This window comes from Bos javanicus, chromosome 10 (assembly GCF_032452875.1).
Source record: "Bos javanicus breed banteng chromosome 10, ARS-OSU_banteng_1.0, whole genome shotgun sequence".
NCBI lineage: Eukaryota > Metazoa > Chordata > Mammalia > Artiodactyla > Bovidae > Bos > Bos javanicus.
In genome coordinates, this window is record NC_083877.1 from 71,860,993 (window position 1) to 71,874,885 (window position 13,893).

Consider the following 13,893-nt stretch of genomic DNA (forward strand, 5'->3'; position numbering starts at 1 on the left):
GATGTGTTTATTTTTTCATTCTAGAAAAGTTATCATTGTGATTCCTTGTACTTCACTGGACTTCCCTCTCTCCTCCCACAAGTCAGATGCCTGAGAAAAGCTAAGCTCTATAAAGTTGATTTTCTTAGATAACGTAGTGGTATAAAACAACAACTTTATGTATAACATAAAAGTTAGAATTAGTTGGCCAATATTTGTGCCCTATGGATTGTGGTAGGCTTTGGTAAATATAAAACATTTGTATAAGATTATAAAATGAATTTTTTAATGCTTTCTTTAATGTGTGATAAGTGACTTGCCTTAGAGTAGTCAACAACTATGTAATTTTTACATGCTTAAAAGATATACATATCAGTGTTTTTTATGTAATAATAATGGATCCTACTGAAGGTTACAAAATGTATATATATTTATTTGAAATATATTAAATTTTATAGTATTTTCAAACTTTGTGCTGTTTATTTTAACATTTAACATGCTCTGAATGTTTTCATATAATCTATTCAGTTTCTTTTCATATACTTCAATTCAGAAACCTTAAAAACTTTGAATAAAGTCTCTTCCAAAAATTTTTTAAATTTTTTTCTAAATATCCTTTTGATATATTTAAAAGGAAAAGGGTTCATCCCATTCATCATGTGAATACTTAGCAGAATTAGCAACATTAAGGTAATCTGATTATGACTGTTAGAGGCCATTCTGTAGATCTGGCTCATTGTGCATTTCTTTTCCACTGAATATACTGATTCTGAAGAATCACTTGCCCAATACGACTACCAGTTACTATTGTCTTAAGTTGTTTGAACTCAAGCCAAAAACAGATAGGAGAAAAATTTTCATAATGTGATCAGGGTTTTATTTTCATTCTTTTGCTGCTTAGGAACTTTTTACAGGAACTTACAAGGAGGATAAATAATGAATCTGCATCATTTGAGATGAATTTTCTCTACACCTTTATTTTCCTCTATGTTGTTGTTCAGTCTCTCAGTCGTGTCCAACTCTTTGTGACCCCATGGATTGCAGCATACCAGGCTTCCCTGTCCTTTACAAACTCCCAGAGCTTGCTCAAACTCATGTCCATTGAGTTGGTGATGGCATCCAACCATCTAATTCTCTGTCATCCCCTTCTCCTCCTGCCTTCAGTCTTTCCCAGCATTAGGGTCTTTTCTCATGAGTCAGCTCTTCACATCAGATGGCCAAAGTATTGGAGCTTCAGCTTCAGCATCAGTCCTTCCAATGAATATTCAGTACTGATTTCCTTTAGGATGGACTGGTTGGATCTCCTTGCAGTCCATGGGACTCTCAAGAGTCTTCTCCAACACCACAGTTCAAAAACATCAATTCTTTGGCACTTAGCCTTCTTTATGGTCCAACTCTGGAAAAACCATAGCTTTGACTATATGGACCTTTGTTGGCAAAGTAATGTCTCTGCTTTTTAATATACTGTCATATTTTTAATATGGTGATCATAGCTTTTCTTCCAAGGAGCAAGCATTTTTTAATTTTACGGCTGCAGTCACCATCTGCAGTGATTTTTGAGCCCAAGAAAATAAAGTCTCTCACTGTTTCAGTTGTTTCCCCATCTATTTGCCATGAAGTGATGGGACCAGATGCCATGAGCTTAGTTTTCTGAATGTTGAATTTTAAGCCAACTTTTTCACTGTCCTTTCACCTTCATCAAGAGGCTCTTTAGTTCCTCTTCACTTTCTGCCATAAGAGTGGTGTCATCTACAGTTCTGAGGTTATTGATATTTCTCCTGGCAATCTTGATTCCAGCTATGCTTCATCCAGCCCAGCATTTTGTATGATGTACTCTGCATATAAGTTAAATAAGCAGGGTGACAATATACAGCCTTGACGTATTCCTTTCCCAATTTGGAACCAGTCCATTGTTCCATGTCTGGTTCTAGCTGTTACTTCTTGACCTGCATACAGATTTCTCAGGATGCAAGTAAGGCAGTCTGGTATTCCCATCTCTTTAAGAATCTTCCACAGTTTGTTGAGATCCACACAGTCAAAGGCTTTAGCGTAATCAAAGATGCAGATGTTTTCCTGAAATTCTCTTGCTTTTTCTATAATCCAACGAATGTGGCAATTTGATCTCTGGTTCCTCTGCCTTTTCTAAATCCAGCTTGAACATCAGGAAGTTCTTGGTTCACGTACTGTTGAAGCCTAGCTTGGAGAATTTTGAGCATTACTTTACTAGTATGTGAAATGAATGCAATTGTGCAGGAGTTTGAACATTCTTTGGCATTGCCTTTCTTTGAGATTGGAATGAAAACTGACCTTTTCCAGTCCTGTGGCTGTTGCTGAGTTTTCCAAATTTGCTGGCATATTCAGTGCAGCACTTTCACAGTAGCATCATAGGATTTGAAATAGCTCAGCTGGAATTCCATCACCTCTACTAGCTTTGTTTGTAGTGATGCTTCCTGAGGCCCACTTCACTTTGCATTCCAGAATGTCTGGCTCTAGGTGAGTGATCACACCATCGTGGTTATCTGGGTCATTAAGATATCTTTTGCATAGTTGGTCTGTGTATTCTTGCCACCTTTTCTTAATATCTTCTGCTTCTGTTACGCCCATACCATTTCTGTCCTTTATTGTGCCTTTATTCTACCTTTATTCTGTCCTTTATTGTTTTCATCTATAGTACCCTTTATTTAGTCTGTAGTAGCCTCCTGGCTTGGGAGTACAATAATACATTCTCTATAGTAATGACTGAAATTATTTGAAATGTACCAATTAGGTTTTTATTACTCTTATTCCTTTATTATGTGGAACAGTTCAGTACAGCAATGTTAAAGGATACTTTTTTGGACTAATTTCAGTTAATGAATTCACAAGATTTGTGTGTTAGTCATTTTGGGGAAAGCAATATAGAGTTATTAAAATGGGATTTGGTGTTACATCTGAGTTTGGATCTCAGGCTTATGATTTATGTAATTGAGATGTATTAGCTGGAAAAAAAATACATATATATACATATAGACAGAGAAGTCTGGCGGGCTACAGTCCATGGAGTTGCAAAAGTTGAACACGACTCAGTAACTAAACAGCAACAGCACATACATACACACACACATATATTTATTATGTATATATCTTTTTTGTCACTGACGGAAATTTTCTCATATCATTAAAAAACACTAATTATCCGTTTTAGTGATCATATAACTTTGATAGATATAAATAACAGAGTATTAGAGTATCCCTCAAATAATAGGCATTTTAAGTGGTTTAAAGATTTACACTACTATAATAGTACCATGCCACGCTTTCCCTTTACCATGGATTCTTCTCAAACTGCCACAACGTCTCCATTCATTCATGGCCAAGTTTTCTCACCTTCATTCACTTATCAAAGTGTTCCTGTTTGGATTCCATTTCTACTGTTCCCCCAAAATAAAGTTTTTATTAAAGTCATTATTTACTTTCATATCATCAAACCAACTACAGTTGACCCTTGAACAACGTAGGTTTGAACTGTGCAGGTTCACTTGTACATGGATTCTTTTCATTAGTAAATGCTAAGCTACTACAGGTCTGAAATCGTTTTCATGGAAACATAGGGCCTACTATAAATTATATACAGCACTGTTCAAGGGTCCACTATAGTTACTTTTATGTTCTTGTCTTTTTTTTTTTTTAACTTTACATAATTGTATTAGTTTTGCCAAATATCAAAATGAATCCATCACAGGTATACATGTGCTCCCCATCCTGAACCCTCCTCCCTCCTGCCTCCCCATACCATCCCTCTGGGTCGTCCCAGTGCACTAGCCCCAAGCATCCAGTATCGTGCATTGAACCTGGACTGGCATCTCGTTTCATACATGATATTTTACATGTTTCAATGCCATTCTCCCAAATCTTCCCACCCTCTCCCTCTCCCACAGAGTCCATAAGACTGTTCCATACATCAGCGTCACTTTTGCTGTCTCGTACACAGGGTTATTGTTATCATCTTTCTAAATTCCATATATATGCGTTAGTATACTGTATTGGTGTTTTTCCTTCTGGCTTACTTCACTCTGTATAATAGGCTCCAGTTTCACCCACCTCATTAGAACTGATTCAAATGTATTCTTTTTAATGGCTGAGTAATACTCCATTGTGTATATGTACCACAGCTTTCTTATCCATTCATCTGCTGATGGACATCTAGGTTGCTTCCATGTCCTGGCTATTATAAACAGTGCTGCGATGAACATTGGGGTACACGTGTCTCTTTCCCTTCTGGTTTCCTCAGTGTGTATACCCAGCAGTGGGATTGCTGGATCATAAGGCAGTTCTATTTCCAATTTTTTAAGGAATCTCCACACTGTTCTCCATAGTGGCTGGACTAGTTTGCATTCCCACCAACAGTGTAAGAGGGTTCCCTTTCCTCCACACCCTCTCCAACATTTATTATTTGTAGACTTTTGGATCGCAGCCATTCTGACTGGTGTGAAATGGTACCTCATAGTGGTCTTGATTTGCATTTCTCTGATAATGAGTGATGTTGAGCATCTTTTCATGTGTTTGTTAGCCATCTGTATGTCTTCTTTGGAGAAATGTCTATTTAGTTCTTTGGCCCATTTTTTGATTGGGTCATTTATTTTTCTGGAGTTGAGCTGGAGGAGTTGCTTGTTTATTTTTGAGATTAGTTGTTTGTCAGTTGCTTCATTTGCTATTATTTTCTCCCATTCTGAAGGCTGTCTTTTCACCTTGCTGATAGTTTCCTTTGATGTGCAGAAGCTTTTAAGGTTAATTAGGTCCCATTTGTTTATTTTTGCTTTTATTTCCGATATTCTGGGAGGTGGGTCATAGAGGATCCTGCTGTGATGTATGTTGGAGAGTGTTTTGCCTATGTTCTCCTCTAGGAGTTTTATAGTTTCTGGTCTTATGTTTAGATCTTTAATCCATTTTGAGTTTATTTTTGTGTATGGTGTTAGAAAGTGTTCTAGTTTCATTCTTTTACAAGTGGTTGACCAGATTTCCCAGCACCACTTGTTAAAGAGATTGTCTTTAATCCATTGTATATTCTTGCCTCCTTTGTCAAGGATAAGGTGTCCATATGTGCGTGGATTTATCTCTGGGCTTTCTATTTTGTTCCATTGATCTATATTTCTGTCTTTGTGCCAGTACCATACTGTCTTGATAACTGTGGCTTTGTAGTAGAGCCTGAAGTCAGGTGGGTTGATTCCTCCAGTTCCATTCTTCTTTCTCAAGATCGCTTTGGCTATTCGAGGTTTTTTGTATTTCCATACAAATTGTGAAATTATTTGTTCTAGCTCTGTGAAGAATAGCGTTGGTAGCTTGATAGGGATTGCATTGAATCTATAGATTGCTTTGGGTAGTATACTCATTTTCACTATATTGATTCTTCCAATCCATGAACATGGTATATTTCTCCATCTATTAGTGTCCTCTTTGATTTCTTTCACCAGTGTTTTATAGTTTTCTATATATAGGTCTTTAGTTTCTTTAGGTAGATATATTCCTAAGTATTTTATTCTTTCCGTTGCAATGGTGAATGGAATTGTTTCCTTAATTTCTCTTTCTGTTTTCTCATTATTAGTGTATAGGAATGCAAGGGATTTCTGTGTGTTGATCTTATATCCTGCAACTTTACTATAGTCATTGATTAGTTCTAGTAATTTTCTGGTGGAGTCTTTAGGGTTTTCTATGTAGAGGATCATGTCATCTGCAAATAGTGAGAGTTTTACTTCTTCTTTTCCAATTTGGATTCCTTTTATTTCTTTTTCTGCTCTGATTGCTGTGGCCAAAACTTCCAAAACTATGTTGAATAGTAATGGTGAAAGTGGGCACCCTTGTCTTGTTCCTGACTTTAGAGGAAATGCGTTCAATTTTTCACCATTGAGGATAATGTTTGCTGTGGGTTTGTCATATATAGCTTTTATTATGTTGAGGTATGTTCCTTCTATTCCTGCTTTCTGGAGAGTTTTTATCATAAATGGGTGTTAAATTTTGTCAAAGGCTTTCTCTGCATCTATTGAGATAATCATATGGTTTTTATTTTTCAATTTGTTAATGTGGTGTATTACATTGATTGATTTGCGGATATTGAAGAATCCTTGCATCCCTGGGATAAAGCCCACTTGGTCATGGTGTATGATCTTTTTAATGTGTTGTTGGATTCTGTTTGCTAGAATTTTGTTAAGGATTTTTGCATCTATGTTCATCAGTGATATTGGCCTGTAGTTTTCTTTTTTTGTGGGATCTTTGTCAGGTTTTGGTATTAGGGTGATGGTGGCCTCATAGAATGAGTTTGGAAGTTTACCTTCCTCTGCAATTTTCTGGAAGAGTTTGAGCAGGATAGGTGTTAGCTCTCCTCTAAATTTTTGGTAGAATTCAGCTGTGAAGCCATCTGGACCTGGACTTTTGTTTGCTGGAAGATTTTTGATTTCAGTTTCAATTTCCGTGCTTGTGATGGGTCTGTTAAGATTTTCTATTTCTTCCTGGTCGAGTTTTGGAAAGTTGTACTTTTCTAAGAATTTGTCCATTTCTTCCACGTTGTCCATTTTATTGGCATATAATTGTTGATAGTAGTCTCTTATGATCCTTTGTATTTCTGTGTTGTCTGTTGTGATCTCTCCATTTTCATTTCTAATTTTATTGATTTGATTTTTCTCCCTTTGTTTCTTGATGAGTCTGGCTAATGGTTTGTCAATTTTATTTATCCTTTCAAAGAACCAGCTTTTGGTTTTGTTGATTTTTGCTATGGTCTCTTTTGTTTCTTTTGCATTTATTTCTGCTCTAATTTTTAAGATTTCTTTCCTTCTACTAACCCTGGGGTTCTTCATTTCTTCCTTTTCTGGTTGCTTTAGGTGTAGAGTTAGGTTATTTATTTGACTTTTTTCTTGTTTCTTGAGGTGTGCCTGTATTGCTATGAACTTTCCCCTTAGGACTGCTTTTACCGTGTCCCACAGGTTTTGGGTTGTTGTGTTTTCATTTTCATTCGTTTCTATGCAAATTTTGATTTCTTTTTTGATTTCTTCTGTGATTTGTTGGTTATTCAGCAGCGTGTTGTTCAGCCTCCATATGTTGGAATTTTTAATCGTTTTTCTCCTGTAATTGAGATCTAATCTTACTGCATTGTGGTCAGAAAAGATGCTTGGAATGATTTCTATTTTTTTGAATTTACCAAGGCTAGCTTTATGGCCCAGGATGTGATCTATCCTGGAGAAGGTTCCATGTACGCTTGAGAAAAAGGTGAAATTCATTGTTTTGGGATGAAATGTCCTATAGATATCAATTAGGTCTAACTGGTCTACTGTATCATTTAAAGTTTGTGTTTCCTTGTTAATTTTCTGTTTAGTTGATCTATCCATAGGTGTGAGTGGGGTATTAAAGTCTCCCACTATTATTGTGTTATTGTTAATTTCTCCTTTCATACTTGTTAGTATTTGTCTTACGTACTGTGGTGCTCCCGTGTTGGGTGCATATATATTTATAATTGTTATATCTTCTTCTTGGATTGATCCTTTGATCATTATGTAGTGACCTTCTTTGTCTCTCTTCACAGCCTTTGTTTTAAAGTCTATTTTATCTGATATGAGTATTGCTACTCCTGCTTTCTTTTGGTCCCTATTTGCATGGAAAATCTTTTTCCAGCCCTTCACTTTCAGTCTGTATGTGTCCCCTGTTTTGAGGTGGGTCTCTTGTAGACGACATATGTAGGGGTCTTGTTTTTGTATCCATTCAGCCAGTCTTTGTCTTTTGGTTGGGGCATTCAACCAATTTACGTTTAAGGTAATTACTGATAAGTATGATCCTGTTGCCATTTACTTTATTGTTTTGGGTTCGAACTTATACACCGTTTTTGTGTTTCCTGTCTAGAGAATATCCTTTAGTATTTGTTGGAGAGCTGGTTTGGTGGTGCAGAATTCTCTCAGCTTTTGCTTGTCTGAAAAGCTTTTGATTTCTCCTTCATACTTGAATGAAATCCTTGCTGGGTACAATAATCTGGGCTGTAGGTTATTTTCTTTCATCGTTTTAAGTATGTCTTGCCATTCCCTCCTGGCTTGAAGAGTTTCTATTGAAAGATCAGCTGTTATCCTTAGGGGAATTCCCTTGTGTGTTATTTGTTGTTTTTCCCTTGCTGCTTTTAATATTTGTTGTGTTTGATCTTTGTTAATTTGATTAATATGTGTCTTGGGGTGTTTCGCCTTGGGTTTATCCTGTTTGGGACTCTCTGGGTTTCTTGGACTTGGGTGATTATTTCCTTCCCCATTTTAGGGAAGTTTTCAACTATTATCTCCTCAAGTATTTTCTCATGGTCTTTCTTTTTGTCTTCTTCTGGGACCTCTATGATTCGAATGTTGTAGCGTTTAATATTGTCCTGGAGGTCTCTGAGATTGTCCTCATTTCTTTTAATTCGTTTTTCTTTTATCCTCTCTGATTCATTTATTTCTACCATTCTATCTTCTAATTCACTAATCCTATCTTCTGCCTCTGTTATTCTACTATTTGTTGCCTCCAGAGTGTTTTTAATTTCATTTATTGCATTATTCATTTTATATTGACTCTCTTTTATTTCTTCTAGGTCCTTGTTAAACCTTTCTTGCATCTTCTCAATCTTAGTCTCCAAGCTATTTATCTGTGATTCCATTTTGATTTCAAGATTTTGGATCAATTTCACTATCATTATTTGGAATTCTTTATCAGGTAGATTCCCTATCTCTTCCTCTTTTGTTTGGTTTGGTGGGCTTTTATCCTGTTCCTTTATCTGCTGGGTATTCCTCTGTCTCTTCATCTTGTTTAAATTGCTGAGTTTGGGGTGTCCTTTCTATATTCTGGCAGTTTGTGGAGTTCTCTTTATTGTGGCTTTTCCTCGCTGTGTGTGGGTTTGTACAGGTGGCTTGTCAAGGTTTCCTGGTTAGGGAAGCTTGTGTCAGTGTTCTGGTGGGTGTCCAGTAATGAGTTATGAGATGTCTATGGTTTTGGGATGACTTTGGGCAGCTTGTATCTTGAAGCTCAGGGCTGTGCTCCTTTGTTGCTGGAGAATTTGCTTGGTATGTCTTGCCCTGGAACTTGTTAGCCCTTGTGTGGTGCTTGGTTTCAGTGTCGGTTTGGAGGCGTTTGATGAGCTCCTGTCAATTAATGTTCCTTGGAGTCAGGAGTTCCCTGGAGTCAGGGTTTGGACTTAAGCCTCCTGCTTCCAGTTATCAGTCTTATTTTTACAGTAGTTTCAAAACTTCTCCTTCTATACAGCACCATTGATAAAACATCTACGTTAAAGATGAAAAGTTTCTCTACTGTGAGGGTCACTCAGAGAGGTTCACAGTGTTACATGGAGAAGAGAAGAGGGAGGAGGGAGTTAGAGGTGACCCAATTGAGATGAGGTGGAATCAATAGTGGAGAGAGTGGGGTAGCCAGTAGTCACTTCCTTATGTGCACTCCACAACCGGACCACTCAGAGATGTTCACAGAGTTATACAGAGAAGAGAAGAAGGAGGAAGGAGACAGAGGTGGCCAGAGGGATAAAAGGGGGGAATGAAAAGGAGGGAGACAGATCCAGCCAGTAATCAGTTCCCTAAGTGTTCTCCACCATCTGGAACACACATAAACTCACAGAGTTGGGTAGAGTAGAGAGGGGTTAGGGAGGAGACACAGGCGACCTGGTGGAGAAAAAGGAGAGTCCAAAGGGAGAGAGAGCAGTCAAGCCAGTAATCTCACTCCGTAGTGAAAAATGGGTCCTGAACATTGGGTTCTTAAAGGTACAAAATTGGTAACAAATACATAAAAGCAAAAATTAAAAATCTAGAGTAGAGTTTGGAATTTCAAAAATACGATGTTAAAGAAAAGAAGAAGGAAAAGAAAGAGAGAAAAAACGAACAAAGAAAAACAAACAAGGTCGCGAAAATTATAAAGAAAATACAGGTACAAATTTGATAACTAATACCAAAAAGCAAAAATTAAAAATCTAGAGTAGAGTTTGGAATTTCAAAAATACAATGTTAAAAAAAAGGAAGAAGAAACATAGAGAAAACAAACAAACAAAAACAATGTCGCAAAAATTATAAAGAAAATACAGGTACAAATTTGATATCAAATACCAAAAAGCATAAATTAAAAATCTAGAGTAGAGTTTGGAATTTCAGATATACAATGTTATATAAAAGAAGAAGAGAATGAAACAGAAAAAAAAAAAAAGTCACAGAAATTATAAAGAAAAACTGTAGGTACAAAATTGATAACATATACCAAAAAGCTAAAATTAAAAAACTAGAGTAGAGTTTGGAATTTCAAAAATACAATGTTAAAGAAAAGAAGAAGAAGAAAAAAAAAAACAACAAGGTCAAAAAATTATAAAATATATATATATATGAAGTTTGCTGAAGAAGAAAAAAATAGGGTCTTTTTTTTTTTTTTTTTGCAAAGTAATAGGTTATAAAAGTGAAAATTAAAGGAACAATAGAGGACTTAAAAAAATTTTTTTTAATTAAAAAAAAAAGAATGATCATAAAAATAGTAAAAATATATCTAGGACTTTCTCTGGTTTTGTTGTATGGTGGGTTCAGTTCATTTTTGGCTAGTTCCTTGGTCCGACTTATATTTCTCAAGATCTATAGGCCCCTTCCTATGTAGTCCGTAGTAACCACGGGGTTTTAATCTATTGCCTGTAGCTTCCAAGGCGTTTCCCTCTGTTATAACTTCTGTTTGCTGGTCTCTTCAGTGTCTGGCTTCCGCCCTGACACAAAGGAGACGGTGGGGGAAACTTTTTTTTTTTTTTTAGGCTCACTTGTTCAGTCGCGCTGTGGGGAGGGAGGGAGGGATGCTGCAAACAAATAGCACTGGCGTGCGCTCGCAGTGCCTCAGCCACACTGGGTCTGCCCCCATTCACGGCGCGTGTAGCCTCCCTGCCCACACTGCTCGGGCTCTAGGTTGTTCCGCCGAGAACAATCCGAGGCCGGCCCTGGGCTGCATGCACCTCCCAGGTCCAAGCCGCTCAGGTTCAGGCACTCGGGTAGTCCTCAGAGGCGCAGACTCTGTTGGGCCTGCATTTTGTGCTCTTCCCAGGTCCAAGCAGCTCAGGTGATGAGGTGTTTGGCGAACGCCAATGCTGCGACTTATCGCCTCCCCGCCACTCAGTTATCTGGGTGTAAAACCGGCGCACCTTCTCAGGCAGATGTTGACCATCCAGACCCCCAAGAAGTTTTAGTTAGCAAAGAAGCCTGCTTACAGTTTTATAGATAATGTCTCTCTGGGGCTGCGATTGTCCCCTGCCGGCTCTGGCTGCCTGTTACCGGAGGGGGAAGGTCTGCAGCCGGCTATCTCTGTTCAGTCCTTTGTTCCGTGCGCGGGCCTGGCGGTGTCTTAGGTTGGGGCTGGCTTTTCGCGTGGTAGATATCCCACAGTCTGGTTTGCTAGCCCAAATTATTTCGCTCAGATAGTGCTCAGGGTATTCAGGCCAGATTCTTACTCTGAGCGATGCAGCCCGCAACGCGCCTCCCTGCCCAGCCCCCGCTTGCTAATGGCGTGTGCAGGCGTCTGCGCTGCTTATCCGCTGGGGGAGTTACCGTAGGGCTCGCAATCTGCGAGTTTTAATTGTTTATTTTTTCTCCCTGTTATGTTGCCCTCTGTGCTTCCAAAGCTCGGCACAGATTCGGCAGTGAGAAGGTTTCCTGGTGTTTGGAAACTTCTCTCTTTTTAAGACTCCCTTCCCGGGACGGAACTCCGTCCCTCCCTCTTTGTCTCTTTTTTTTTTGTCTTTTATATTTTTTCCTACCTCCTTTCGAAGAGTTGGGTTGCTTTTCTGGGTGCCTGATGTCCTCTGCCGGCATTCAGAAGTTGTTTTGTGGAATTTACTCGACGTTTAAATGCTCTTTTGATGAATTTGTGGGGGAGAAAGTGTTCTCCCGGTCCTACTCCTCCGCCATCTTGGCTCCTCCCTCCTATGTTCCTGTCTTATTTGGCAACCCACTCCAGTATTCTTGCCTGGGAAAAACCCGTGGACAGAGGATCCTGGTAGGCTACAGTCCATGGGGTCACAAAGAGTCTGATATGACTGAGCAACTTCACTTTCTTAAGCAGCACTTGACACTTTTGACAACTGCTTGAGTCACCTTCTTTATTTCTTTTGGACTTCCCTGACACCACATGATCTTTATTTTCTTCTTGTCTCCCTGACTACTCCTCAGTCGCCTTTGCTGCTTTTCCTTTTCTGTCTGACCTCTGTCTGAATTTTGGAATTTCTTCATAAATGGTTCAGGCCACCTCTTCTTATTCTACATTTCATCATAGACAATCGCATTCACTTCCAAAACCTTACATATCATCAATAAATTAATGATGTTCAAATACATGTACTCAACCTCTCTTAGCACTGCATCTGTGTATGTAACCATTTATCTCCATCTGATACAATCAAAATAGCTTGACCTTATTGAACTTGCCCTGAAACCAGCTTCTCTGACTTCCACTTTTAGTAGTACACACATAATTCACATCAAACTTCTCACAGAGAACTGTGGAAGCTGTGCAAAAAATTTTTAAATCTGTGTCAAAAGTATCAGTGAATCAAGAAGACAGTGAAGGATTATATCACCAAGACCCAAGGTAGAATGAAACTTCAAGACCTGAGCTCAGCATTTGAGCTGCTTTTCTTCTAGGAACATTGGCTGATTCAGGAGGAGGTGGCTGGGAAGACAACTAACACTTTTGGCAGACTTCCTACTAAGTTAAAGCATTAAAGATGGAGTCCGGGGCTCTCCAAAGAAGGAGGGTGAAAAAAAAATTGATCAATTTTGAATCTTTGCAATCTTGACAAGGGGGCTTCCCTGGTAGCTCACCTGGTAAAGAATCTGCCTGCAATGCAGGAGACCCTGGTTTGATTCTGGATCGGGAAGACCTCCTAGAGAAGGAAATGGCAGCCCACTCCAATATTATTGCCTGGAAAATCCCAAGGACAGAGGAGCCTGGTGGGCTCCAGTCCGTTGGGTCGCAAAGAGTCAGACACGACTGAACTAAGCCCAAATCTTTTCAAAACTGGATTAAGGTGATCCTGGATTTGTAGTGTACCTAGCTACTACCCTGAGCAAATATAAATCTTCTCTGGACCTTATAATTATTTTTATAATTTTTCATATTTATGTTGGAAAATCTAAAAACACCTGAGGAGATAAGACAACATGATCAAAATCCAAGAAAAACAACAGACAATGGGAACAAACCCACAGGGGTTTATAACTAGAGGTTTGTACCTCTGAATCCCCTTCACCTATTTTGCCCCCTCCCATCAGTCACCTGTTTGTTGTCTGTGGCTATGTGTCTGTTGTTTTGTTTTGTTTTTTAGATTACACATATAAGTGAGATTATGTGGTAGTTTTCTTTGTCTGACACATTTCACTTAGCATAATACCCCTCTAGATCCATCCATGTTGTCTCAAGTGGCAAGATTTTTTTAATGGCCGAGTTATTGCATTGTATCAATATTTATATACCACATTTTCTTTATCCATCAATGGACACAGGTTGCTGCTGAAATTCTCCATCTTGTGTTTCAAAATCTTTAAATAAACCAAACATAGTTTTCCAGCCTGTGTCTAATCACATTATCTGGGATTCCCTGTGGGCAAAATGAACACTATCTTCTATGCACATAAATTTAAGTGTATCTAAACAGAATTGTGTTATAGTTCATCATTTGCTTTCTTCACTCATCACTGTGCTCTAGGATGTTGCCATGTGTGCATTTATTCCATTGCTTTTACTTGCTTTATGTTGTACCCCATGCTGTACTCCATGGTGTCACTCTACCATTTACACCTTCCACATTTCCCAGTGGTAGCCACCAGGGTGGCTTCCAGCCTGTCCAACAACTATTCCAGTTATTTTATGGGTGTTAATCAAGATTGCTGGGAGAAATATCAATAACCTCAGATACGC